General features: G+C 33.3%; 1 long non-coding RNA gene across 1 annotated transcript; it reads left to right on the top strand.

Annotated features, from left to right (window-relative positions):
* Positions 1-600: 600 nt before the first annotated feature.
* On the top strand, positions 601-13073 carry LOC123603886. The gene is made up of 3 exons (XR_006715101.1): positions 601-798; positions 9113-9212; positions 13033-13073. It is a non-coding gene; the product is annotated as an uncharacterized LOC123603886 (long non-coding RNA).
* The last annotated feature ends 327 nt before the right edge of the window (positions 13074-13400 follow it).

The raw sequence follows: 13400 nt of genomic DNA, 5'->3' as shown, positions 1-13400 counted from the left end.
TACTCCTCAAAATTCTAAATATATAAAAACAGAGATCTGTTTGCAATTGAAATCATAATTTTCAGCAGTAATTGCTTCTAAGATGCTCGTTCTATTAGTGATACAGTGTTGATGTTGCTTAGATGTAACATCAAGGCAAGCCTTGGAACTTTAAACTTTCTACCCTGGGAATACTGTTCCTAGAAAGACAATGTTTGAATAGAAAAAGGACTTTGAGAACCTAATTTATTTGGCTCCACCAGAAATCAGAACTGAAGCATAAACTTAGGTGCTATTATTTTATTAGGAAGTATAATACCAGGAAGTCAGAAATAAGAAAGAGTGAAGCAAGGGGAGAGTCAGTAAGAGGGTGTGGTACTAAGTTACTACCACTGGAAACCAAGTGCAAATGATTGTGTGTTCTCAGGAGACTTTTCTGAAAGGCTACAGAATTCTTGGTCCCAAAGCGTCCATGGTAAGTCAGAGGAGGATGGAAGAGAAAGTGTTCATCCACCAACCATCCTGATCTAAACAAGAGAATGTTCACCCCACAAGGCGTTAACTCCATAGGACTTACATTTTTAATTCTTTTTTTTTTTTTTTTTTTCTCCACAAGCACAGACTCTAACCAGGTCCTGAGAAGTCAGGACCTTCTGGGACAGAAGAAAGCTTTGGGACAAGACTCAGTGGAAGAGCAACATCCTGGCACCCAGAGAAGAAGAGGCTCTCTTGTGCCTGCCTCAAGTTAGGAGAAGCCCATGCATAGTTGGTCCTTACAGTGGTCACTAATGCAGAAACAGTGGCCCAAATTGGAGACAGGTGAGGCCAAGAGAAACAGAAGTGCCGTGTCAAAAGTGTTTGAAACAAAAGCAGACTTCCTTATTCACACTTGAATTAAAATTTGCAATATAGGGTTGGTTCATTAATCTGTACTGTACATCTGTACAAAAGTGTAGTGCTAGCCAGATGTGTAACAATTTCTGAGTGAACCTTAAAGCCAAGTATGTACATTTTACTTTATTTTTTATGGTGCTAATGTTTATTTAACTATCAAAGATAATGGTCTACCTTGAAGAATAGTTGTATACTTGACTAATAAGATACTTCTGAGCTATTTGACATTTTAAGATTAAAGGAACATTTAATTTCATAATAGATTTCATAATACGCCTAATGTTATAGACCATTTGAAATTAAAATTTTTGAATTTTTTTTCAGTAGTAGAAAAATTAATTTACTTCTAGTCATGCCAACTAATCATTTATATACATTTCAGAAATGGCAAAGCCATATCATTGACTTCATGATAATTAATATTTCTATTTTATTTTTACTTCTTCCAGAACTTTTTTTTTTAATTTCTCCATAATGATTATATATAGCTTCATTCATTTTTGTATGCATATATTTTATATATTTATTATTCATATTTTATATAATATTTATATTTAAGTTTGGGATCCTAACTCAGTTTCCTTCCTCTTCTTCATAGAATTTGGAACTTAAAATATATAGAGGGCAAATGAAACACAAGTAAAGAATTGTATGAGAATTGCATGATAGTCTTCTAGTGTTTTAAATCAAATTTTTCGGCTGGAGTCACTTTTTCTAAGATCTTAGTGAGGACCAATTTTTTTTTTCTCTTAAAAAGAATATCTCTAGCCATGAGGATTTCTGCTAAATAATTTCAAAGCTCAAGAGGTCAAGACAAAACACACTATTAAAGCAAAACACTATTTGTCAAACTACTTTTAATGCAAAGAAATTGTAAAAATAAAAAATGGAACTTAAACTTGCTAAATATCATATTAGTAAATAATTCAGATTATTTAAAAGTCTTCAAATTGATTGGGAAAAAAAAGGATGACAAATGTGGGTCAAATCTCTATAAGACAGAACAAATAAATGGCTTTCTGGATGTTAACTGAAATTACTAGTTCATTTATATATTTGGAGAATCTTCAAGTTAAACCATGACTGCATGTACATGTATTTGAATAACCTACTTATGTAAGAAAACTACAAAAATAAGCTGATTTAACTCTAAAAAATACTAAATCTAATAATTTGTCTACATCAAATTTCAAATACTATTTTAGATTATTGGATTTTTTTAATGTTTATGAGAGAGAGGAAGTGTGCAAGCAGGGGTGGGGCAGAGAGAGAGGGAGAGAGAGAATCCCAAGCAGGCTTCATGCTGTCAGCACAGAGCATGATTTGGGGCTTGACTTCACCAACAATGAGATAATGACCTGTTAAAATCAAGAGCTGGACACTTTACCGCCTGAGCCACCCACGTGCCCCAATTTTAGATTATTTTAGGTTACTTCAACCCAAGATGTCAACACTTTATGTAAGAATTTTTCAAGCCTCACGTCATTTGATAACCTTAAAAATATTCAATATCAATAAAATGTAATAATTCTTAAAAACTGATAAAATTGTCAGGACACCTAGGTGGCTCATTCGATTAAGTTGTTAAGCATCTGACTCTTATTTCCACTAAGGTCATGAGCTCACACGTTGTGAGTTTGAGACCCATGTCAGGCTGTGCACTGCTCTGCTTAGGATTCTGTCTCCCTCTCTTTCTCTCTGCCCCCCCAACCCTGCCCCACCACTCTCATGTACATGGGCGTGTGGGTGTGTGCTCTTTCTTGCTCTCAAAACTAAATAGACATCTTTAAAAACCTGATAAAATTGTATTTATTGTTGCTTTTGATTTTATACCATTTCCCCTCACTTGAGTGTTTTAATGCACTTTCCAAACATTTCTTAAAGTAACTTGTTGACTAAATGTTATATGAAATAGACTGATGCTGTATGAAGATACTTAGAACAAAATGGCAATCTGTACATTTTATAGAGTAAAAGACTCCAAAGTAAACTCTTCAAAGAAAACAGTGATTAAAGAAAATGATATTATTTATTTGATCCTACTCTCCAATTTGGTTAAAGTTTTATTTAAAAATTTTTTAATGTTTATTTCTGAAAGAGAGAGAGAAAGAGAGAGAGAAAGAGAGAGAACAAGCAGGAGAGGGGCAGAGAGAGAGGGAGACACAGAATCCAAAGAAAACTCCAGAATCTGAGCAATCAGCATTAAAGCCCAACGCAGGGTCCAAACCCATGCACTGTGAGATCATGACCTGAGCCAAGGTCTGATGCTTTATCCAGCTGAGCTACCCATGTGCCCCTAAAGTTTTATTTTAAACTGAAGATTTCAAATTGTCTTTGTTGAAAAATGAAAACAAATCCAAGCAGATATATGCTGCTGTATTAGCCAGTTGCCTAATGCTTAAGTTTCAGCTTGCTGAAGGAATACAAAATAATCATTGATATAACCCAAATGAATCACACTATTGGCTTTTTGGGCAGTATGGCTATTTAGAACTGGGGTGAAGTAGATACTTTAGATTGAGTATTATCTGATATTTGAGAAAACCATCTTTTCTAAACACAACCCTATTGTACTGACAGTAATAATACAAATTCTGATGACAAATTATCTAAATTTGAGAATGCTATTTAAAGGCTACAGGCTTATTTGTTTTCATAAAACAAATATAAACAAATGAAATGTCTTTCTGGATCTGTTGAAAGTCAAATTGAAAGCATTCAAAATATGTTAAGCAATCTGAATTATAACTCATTTTATAAAGCTTATAGTGCTTAGGGGAAAAAATGTACCTGAATTCACAGCTAACATGAGATTTGCAATACAAAATAAGTTAACAAGGAAGCCAATGACATAAGCCCTAGGGTAATGGTACTTGCTGGAACAAAAGAATACTATATAATAATTCCAGAGAAGGACTCTGCAACTACTCAGAAATTATATTTCTTTGAAAATGATAACTTACAGTAATCCTGTCATTTCCCACAAATATTTTTCATCAGATTTGGCACATTTCACCTGTCGTGACATATATGAAAAACAAAGATGTTCATCGTTTCAATAATTTACTGCTCTTCAGTTTGAATAAAAAGAGCTTGAGAATTTTCTACTAGGTCTGTGATTTCTCACACCTAAAATATAACCATTGGGCATTTAATTTTAATTATCATCTCTTCCACAATTAAATTTTTCATTAGTGAGAAATTAATCCTATCAAATCAGTATTAGAATAATGATATTTAATACTTTTCTAGAAATCAGGATTTTTGAATTTGTTTTCAAAATATGATGCCCTCCTTAAATATGTGTTTAAGTTTATATTTGCATGAGTATTATGATAAACCATTTTGCACTGGGTATATTGCTAAGAAGTATGATTAAAGATTTTATTGAGTACTCAAAGGTACAGGTATAGACTACTAAATGATGCATACAAATATAAAACTGTATAATCACCCTATATCATAACCTTACCACTTTCTCAACAACAGATGAAAACATTAATAATTATTTCATCCTTTTTTCTCACTAATTGCTCAGTGACCTTGCTTAGCAGTTTTAAGAGTAATACGTTAATATATTTTTTAATTACTCTGAAAATGTTTATTTATTTATTTTTGAAAGACAGAGAGCATGTGCACGAGCAGGGGAGTTGCAGAAAGAGAGGGAGACAGAGAATCCAAAGCGGGCTCCATGCTGATAGCATGTATCGTTGGAGCCCAGTGATACTCGTGAATTGTGAGTTCTGACCAAGCCACCCAGGTGCCTCAATATATTGGCTTTTCTAAATTTATTTATCTTATTGCTGGAGTTTGTACCTCTTAATTCATTGCACCTATTTCACCCATCCCCACAGCCAATATATTATCAATCTTAATAATATTTATTTGTATCTCAGAATATATTTTGCTTATAAACACGATTTTTATTTGTGCCTATGACCAAATTCATTCTTTCATCAACATCCTGCATAACAGTGGTAAAATATGATATATTAAATATATAACATTTATTAGCTCATTTAAATAAAACATTTAATAATTTTGTGTGGCATTTATTCTGCTTAAGAATTTATATTAAAGTTCTGATTTCATGTAAACTTAAATTAAGCATTGTTAAGCTGTATTATCATTAAGAGGTTTGTTACCAATACTTTGATAAAAATATTTGTAAGCATAACTGTTTAGTTGCCTGTTATGCAGTGGTCAATAGCACAATGAGCCCAACTGAAAGTGACAATTAAGACTTTAATCCTTGGGGTGCTAGGGTGGCTTAGGAAGTTAAGTGTAAGACTCTTGATTTCAGCTCAGGTTATGATCTCAAGGTTTGTGGGTTCAAACCCTGGATGGGGTTCTGCACTGACAGTGGAGAGCCTATTTGGGGTTCTCTCTCTCCCTCTCTCTCTGCCCCTCTCTGAATTGTGTGTGCACATGCAATCTTTCTCTCCCTCTGTCTCTCTTTCAAAATAAATCAACTTATAAAAAAGACTTAATTTACAGTGACACAAGCAAGAGGCAAATGAAAAAAACTGCCAGTTTCCCAGTGATCAGGTAACATGCAGTTCAGTTGGGGGAAAAATGTCTCAGTAAAGGCCCTCCCCAAGAAGAGGTCCCTGCAAAGACTCAGCCAGTTGTGCCTAAAGAGAGCGATGGGATGGAAATTCAAGTAAGTCGGGCTAGCCTATGCTTACTAAGTCTTTGGCTGCAGTTCCATCCGGAAAATCACATACACTGACTGTACACCAAGGCCAGTGAGGTAATGGCCACTTCCCTTCATGAGGCCTGCGTTGTATTGCCGGTAGCTCAGCCTGAAAGGTTGCATATAAGATTTTGGAATAGAAATGTGCTTATTTAATGGCTTTAAATGACAAACCATGATCCAGTTTACCCATAACATGGACAATTAAAAGCTAAAGTAACAAAGTTTTATGCTAATATTAAGCTGTATTCTTTGATGGCAATTTATAATCGATCTAAAATTTCTGGCTTAGAAGGAACATTATTTATTATTGTTATTATTATTACCATTCCTATGGTTTAGAAAAATCTCACCTTATAAGTAGCAAATTCATGAGGAAAAAACAGAAACTCACTTCCCCGCTTTTTTTTTGCAGTTATTATGTAAGCAAATGACTGATACTCTTCCAGTTTCGATTCATATTTTACTGAAAGGAAAAAGAAAACGCCACTTTTGTCTTCTGTCATTATGGACAGTTACATACATGAGAAAATTATCCTTATAAAAGTAAATAAATTGTTGGATAAAAAATAATAAAAACATAAATTTAAAATGAATTAACTGGTCAAGAAAATAACCTCAAAAGTCAAAAGTCAATTAATAGTTGAAAATTTAAGAGGTAGGTTGGTATTGAGATGCCTGGATGGCTCAGTTGGTTAAGCGTGCAATTCTTGATTTTGACTCAGGTCATGATCTCAGGACTGGTATCTCAGTTCGGTATCTGCTTGGGATTCTAGGTCTCCCACTCTCTCTGCCCCTCCCCCCCTGGTGCTTGCTCTCTCTCTCTCTCTCTCTCTCTCTCTCTCTCTCTTTCAAAATAAATGAACATTAAAAAATGAAAAGAAATAGGCCTCTATTACTATATACTTCTCCCGTAGGACCTTTTTTGCTGTATCCCGAAGGTTCTGGACTGTTGTGTTTTCATTTTCATTTGTTTCCATGTATTTTTATATCTTCTTTGATTTTCTGGTTGGCCCATTCATTGTTTAGTAATATGTTGGATTTTGTTTTGTTTTTTAAATGTACTTATTTATTTTGAGAGAGAGAGCAAGAAAGAGTAGAGGAGCATCAGAGAGAGGAAGAGACAGAATCCCAATCAGGCTCCACACTGTCAGCAAGGAGTCTGACATAGGGCTTGAACTCCTGAACCATGAGATCATGACCTGAGCCAAGATCAAGAGTCAGATGCTTCAATGACTGAGCCCCCCAGGTACCCCATGTTGCATGTTGTTTAACCTCCATGGATTTTTTTTTTTTTTTTTGGTCTTCCCACATATTTTGTTGTTGGTTTCTAACTTCGTAGCATTGTGATGAGAAAAGTTGCACGGTATGATTTCAGTCTTTCTGCATTTGTTGAGGCTTGTTTTGTGACCTTATATATGATCTGTTCTGGAGAATGTTCCATGTACACTTGAAAAGAATGTATTCTGCTGTTTTAGGATGGAATGTTCTGAATATATCTGTTAAGTCCATCTGGTCCAGTATGTCACTCAAAGCCATTGTTTCCTTATTGATTTTCAGTTTAGATGATCTGTCCATTGATGTAAGTGGAGTGTTAAAACCCCTTACTATTATTGTACTATTATCAATTAGTTCCTTTATATTTGTTATTAATTGTTTTATATATTTGAGTGCTTTCATGTTGGGTATATAAATATTTACAATTGTTATATCTTCTTATTGGATTATCCCCTTTATGATTATATAATGCCCTCTTTGCCCCTTTTTACAGTCTTTATTTTAAAGTCTAGTTTGTCTGATACAAGTATTGCTATTCTGGCTTTCTTTGGCATTAATTTGTGTGATAAATGTTTCTCCACCCCTCACTTTCAATCTGCAGGTGTCTTTCAGTCTGAAATGGCTTTCTTGTAGGTAGCATATAGATGAGTCTTTTTTTTTTTATCCATTCTTATATCCTACCCTATGTCTTTTGATTGGAGTGTTTAGTCCATTTAATTTCAAAGAAACCCTCTTTTTGCTTTTTTTTGTTTCAATTTTTTTTTTTTTTTTTAGTTAATATATGAGGGTTAAAGGAACCCTCTTATACTATTGGTAGGAATGCAAACTGGTGCAAACATTCAGGAAAACATTATGAACTTTCCTCAGAACGTAAAAATTAGAATTACCATGCAATCCAGCAATGGCACTACTATGTATTTACCCCAAGAATACAAAATACTAATTCAAAGATGTATGTACATACCGATGTTTATAGCAGCATTATTTACGATAGCCAAATTATGGAAATAGCCCAAGTGTCCATCAACTAATGAATGAATGGATAAAGAAGTGTTTTGTGTATATGTGTGTGTATATATATGTATATATATGTATATGTGTGTACATATACATATATGTATATGTACATATATGTATACATGCAATATATGTAATATATGTATATATGTATATATGTACATATATGTATATGTATATATATATAATGGAATATTAACTGAGCAATCAAAAAGAATGAAATCTTGCCATTTGCAACAATGTGGATTGAGTTAGAGAGTATTATGCTAAGTGAAATAAGTCAGTCAAAGAAAGACAAATACCAAACGATTTCATTCATATGTGGAATTTAAGAAACAAACCAATGAGCAAAGAGCAAGAAAACCAGAAAGAGGTAAACCAAGAAACAGACTCTTAACTATAGAGAACAAACTGATGGTTATCAGAGGGGAGGGGGATGAGGGGATGGGTGAAATAGGTCATGGGGACTAAGGAGTGCACTTGTGATGAGCACTAGGTGTTGTATGGAAATGTTGCATCACTGTATTATACCCCTAAAACTAACATTACACTGTATATTAACTATTAATTTAAATAAAAAGTTTTACAAAAGAGAAAGAAAAGTTAAGATAGAAAAAGAGAGAGTGAGAAGAAGGAATGAGGGAGGAAGGGAGAAAGAAAGGAAAGAACAAAGAAAGAAAGAAAAGAAAGATTCATACCAGTTTTAGCTCTTTGGATAACCACCGAAGTCAAATAAACACTAGTTTCTCTCTCTCTGCATCTCTCTCTGTCTCTCTGTCTCTCTCTTTTCCTCTCTTTTGTTCATTTTATTAATTACTTAGGCATATGTTAGGTGTTCACAACTTTATGATTTGTATAGGGTGCTCTGATTTTCCATTGTATCATTATCAAATGTCTTTCATTTTAATAATTCTTCTAGACTTAAAGTGTACTCTGTGTGATATTAATATATCTACACTCTTCTTTGTTTGGTGGTAGCCTAATGGACAATATCATTTAAAATTGTATTGGCAAATATCAAATAGCTTGGAATAAATCTATCATAAAAATAAGACCTCCGCATGAAAACTAAAAAAAAAAAAGCATCGTACAGGGAAATTAAAAAAAAACAACACAACTTAATAAATGGATGAGTCTATCATGTTCATGAATTATCAGACTCCATATTATAAAGATGACAATTCTCTTCACTTTAATATGTTACATATACTATATAATTTCAACATAACCTTTCTTTTTATTTTGCAGTAATTGTTTATCAGATCATAAACCACATAGCTATGAAAAGACTCCAGAAGAGTCAAGAGAATCTTTAAGAAGAAAGCTGGAGGACTTACACCATCATATAGTAAGACATATTATAAAAATACAGTAAATTCTAATGTGGCATTTACTTTATTTATTCATAAGAAACTATAGTAATATTCCATAAGTAAGAACACGTAAATTAGATTGTCACAAAACAGTAAAGAAATTCAATGACTTACTCTTTTACAAAAAAGTTTGTGCATAATATTCTTAGCAATTGAGAAAATATTTAGTTTGATCGTATGCTTTAACTATTTTAAATACTGGTCTCGGGACAGTTGCATTAAACTACATGCATTTTGTTTCATCAGATATTCTCCTTAGAAAATAAAATAATCATTAATCAAATACTGTAAAATAAATTAGTAACATAATAAATATATATAGTGAACAAATAATATACTGTAAACAAGGAATATGCATCAGGGAGTATAATGATTCCTCAGTTTAGAAACTTAATATAGTTCATCAGTTAAGTTGATTAACGGAAAATAGCATGAAGCATCAGTATACGTTCTAGAAAGCATTGTTAAAATTCCATAGCCAACTATGTTAGAAAAAAGAACTTCAACAATATTAAAATATAAATATAGTTTCTCAACCTCGTAAATAAGTACATCTTAGAAACCTAGAGTTCAAAAGAACCCATGGAATTAGGTGTACATAATCTGTGATTCACAGTCTTAATTGTGTATTCCTTTCTCAAAAGAGGGTGTTCTACATGTGCTGGACTAGAAGAATCAGTAAGAGATATGAGTTTAGCACATCACATTCTCTGCCAACATTATCCTTATAATTGCCCAGTTATTTTATTTATTCTTTTACTAATTTATTCTCATTAGTTCAATGAATACTTATTGAGAACTTACTTTTTGCAATATATTGCATTAAGTATGGGTGTAGATAAAAGACAAATAAGATATAGAACTTGCTTTCTAATATCTTTTAAATTATATTACCTATATATTTGTGTTTCATAAGTACATATTTATATGTGTTATACCTATTTATATGCATTTTCATCAGGAGAATTATCTAATAATTTTGATACTTGTGCATATGTGTTTATTGGTAGATAGGGGGCAATGGAAATAATTTAACTGAATTGACATACAAAACTAAAATAAGTTAAAATGTCCCATCCAAAGTCATAAAGGTAAAAGTTTATCTTTAAAAAGTTTACTGAATAATTATCCTCATATGTTTGTAACTAATGAAATTTATTAAGTGGATATATGAAAACATGTTGTAAAACACACTGTGTCAACTTGTTTTGATAATTTTTATTTGAAGCAAACACTTGTCTTCTAAAGTTGACTAAAATAATTCAATGTTTTCTCATTAAGACAATAAAGATAATATATATGTTAAATTTAATGGTACTTTTAGAATGTACAAAGTACAAAATTTCCTGGGATGTATGGTTATAATTATTATTTTATCAATCCGTCCCTTTGGGTGAATATTTTAAGTTAATTTTGACCAAATTAAATGCCAGAAACAATATATTATATTTCATATGTTACTACCTACTAAAATCATAATGCTGATTTATTGCTGTGATCTTCTATTTAAAGCATGAACAAGAACTATTAAACTCTCATTCCAGAAGGGAAATTTTTATTATTAACAGATGCATTCTAACTGGGGAGTCTCATGCAGCTATGAAATATGAGTCTTACTTCAAGATGCATTTATTCATTACATGTGTATAGGGACCAAGAGGTAGTTCAGCTCTGGGCCCAGGCTGTATCTTGGCTCCTGTTGTCATCAGCTCCCTAAGTGATTCTGCTCCCCTTGTCCCCAGAGACCTGCCCATTGTTATATTTCTTCCTGTGTAAACAGTATTTTGCCAGTACAGATGAGTACTCTCTCCTCCTTCCTACTTTGCTCTAATAAAATACCCATTTTTCACAAACAGGAGGACATTCATTTTTCCCACATCATTTTTCAAGTACCAAATCATGGCATTTCAAATTTTAAGTAAACAAAAAGTCCAATTTTTCATAGTGACAGCAACTGCATTGATGTATGAACCTGAAACACCAAATGACTTATTCCTGATGATATTTGAAGAAGCCCCTTGTATTTCTAAAACATGTCAAAATGATTTGTTTTGGCATCACAGTACAGCCCTTGTTTATGTAAGCTCTTAATAGCCTATGTTTGATTATCCAGGGTATAGGTCCTTGTTATAAATTAGATTCCATCTGCTAAACTACCCTCATTATAGGTTCGAAGGACAGATAATGCCACATACTCCTTACTTAAATAAATCTCAGAAGCTTGCAGTCTGCCTAATTGACTTACTAAAATCTTGGAAGCAGTAGAAACAATGATAAACATGAAGCTTCTTTTTTTTTTTTTTTTTTTTTAACCTTTGGAGTGAGCTGCAGTACAAGTGTCTAGGCAATCTCCAAAATGGACAGAACCTGTTTTCTTGTCTGGATATCTCAAGAGAGAAAAACAAATGTCACAGCAATTGCCTTTTTGTTTTGTTCTAGTCACAGAACCATAGGGATGTGTTTTAAGAAGAAAGTACTTGTAGCCGTCAACATAATGCTATGCCCATCCCTGCACTGCCCTGTGTGAGTGGACAGTGATAAATGAAAAGGGCTGTAAAAAAGCAAGTGTTCACTTCAGATCTGAGGTTTCTACCTTTCAGGAGTGATTTGCTAGGCCCCCATGGCTTAAAGGGTGCCAAAAAGTACTCATTATTGTTTTTTTCCCATGACTCTGGTGGAGTGTAATAATATAGTTCAGTGATTAGAAGGCTAAGATCTAGAATAAGAATGCAAAATTGTAAAATTCTCGTTTAGTTTTTGTTTTTTTTTATACTTGTGAGACTTGGGGGAGGGGCAGCTCAGGCCCTCATTTAATGTATGTGTTGATATAATTGACATACAATAACTGCACATATTTAAAGCATACAATTTCTCATGCTTTGACATATTTAGATACCAGGGAATCTATCACAAGCAATATAATAAACATATTTATCACCCCTAAAGGTTTCCTGATGCTGTTTTGTAATTCTTCCACCCGCCCCTCTCTGCTACTCTCCTGTTCTCATAGGCAACTACTGATCTGCTTTCTGTTAGTACAGATTAGTTTTTATGTTCTGAAATTTTGTATAAATGGAGTTATGCAAAAAGCAAAAGATATACAAAAGAGACAAATGCATATATTTGGGGGGCTCTAATTTTACTAAACATAATTATTTCAAGAATTATTCATGCTGTTTTGTTTATTCTTTGTTCCTTACATTGCTGAATAGGATTCCATTCTGTGATTATGCCAAGTTTTGTTTCTGTGTTCCCCTGTTGATAAACATTTGGGTTGTTTCAAGTTTTTAGCTATACTACTAATAAAGCTAGTATGAACATTCCTATACAAACCTTTCTAACAACAGACTTTTCCGTTGTTGTTAATATTAGTTACATATCTAGGATTAGAGTGGCTAGGTTATATGGTAGGTGTCGGCTTAACTTTTTTAGAAGCTGCTAAATTGTTTTCCAAAGTAATTATAATGTTTTACGTACCCATTAGGAAAGTCTGAGAGTTCCAGTTTCTCCACACCCTTGCCAACACTTTTATTGTGAGCTATTTAATTGTAATCATACTAACGTGTAGTGGAATTCCCAAGGAAATCTGCATTTCCTTAGGATTTTGGTGAAGTTATCTGTTCAAAATTTTGCCCTTAACATTGTGTTTCAAAGAATTTTAATATTTTTATATATTGCAACTTATCATGTTTTATGGATCCAAGTTTTAGAGTCATATCTAAGAGTGTCTTGCAAAGAGAATTTAAAATTTTTTTTTTAAATTTTTTTTTCAACGTTTATTTATTTTTGGGACAGAGAGAGACAGAGCATGAACGGGGGAGGGGCAGAGAGAGAGGGAGACACAGAATCGGAAACAGGCTCCAGGCTCTGAGCCATCAGCCCAGAGCCCAACGCGGGGCTCAAACTCACGGACCGCGAGATCGTGACCTGGCTGAAGTCGGACGCTTAACCGACTGCGCCACCCAGGCGCCCCGAGAATTTTAAAATTTTTGAAAAATGTTTCACTGGAGGCAAAAGAAACAATAACAAACATGAATTATTGGAACTTATGATTAAAAAAGCTTCTGCACAGTGAAGGAGATAATCAACAAAACTAAAAGACAGTCTATGGAATGGGGGAAGATATTTGTAAAAGACCTATCAGATAAAGGGTTAGTATCCAA

Source organism: Leopardus geoffroyi, chromosome A1 (genome assembly GCF_018350155.1).
Source record: "Leopardus geoffroyi isolate Oge1 chromosome A1, O.geoffroyi_Oge1_pat1.0, whole genome shotgun sequence".
NCBI lineage: Eukaryota > Metazoa > Chordata > Mammalia > Carnivora > Felidae > Leopardus > Leopardus geoffroyi.
Note: the sequence above shows the minus strand (reverse complement) of the source record. Positions and strands in the feature narration are given on the sequence as shown.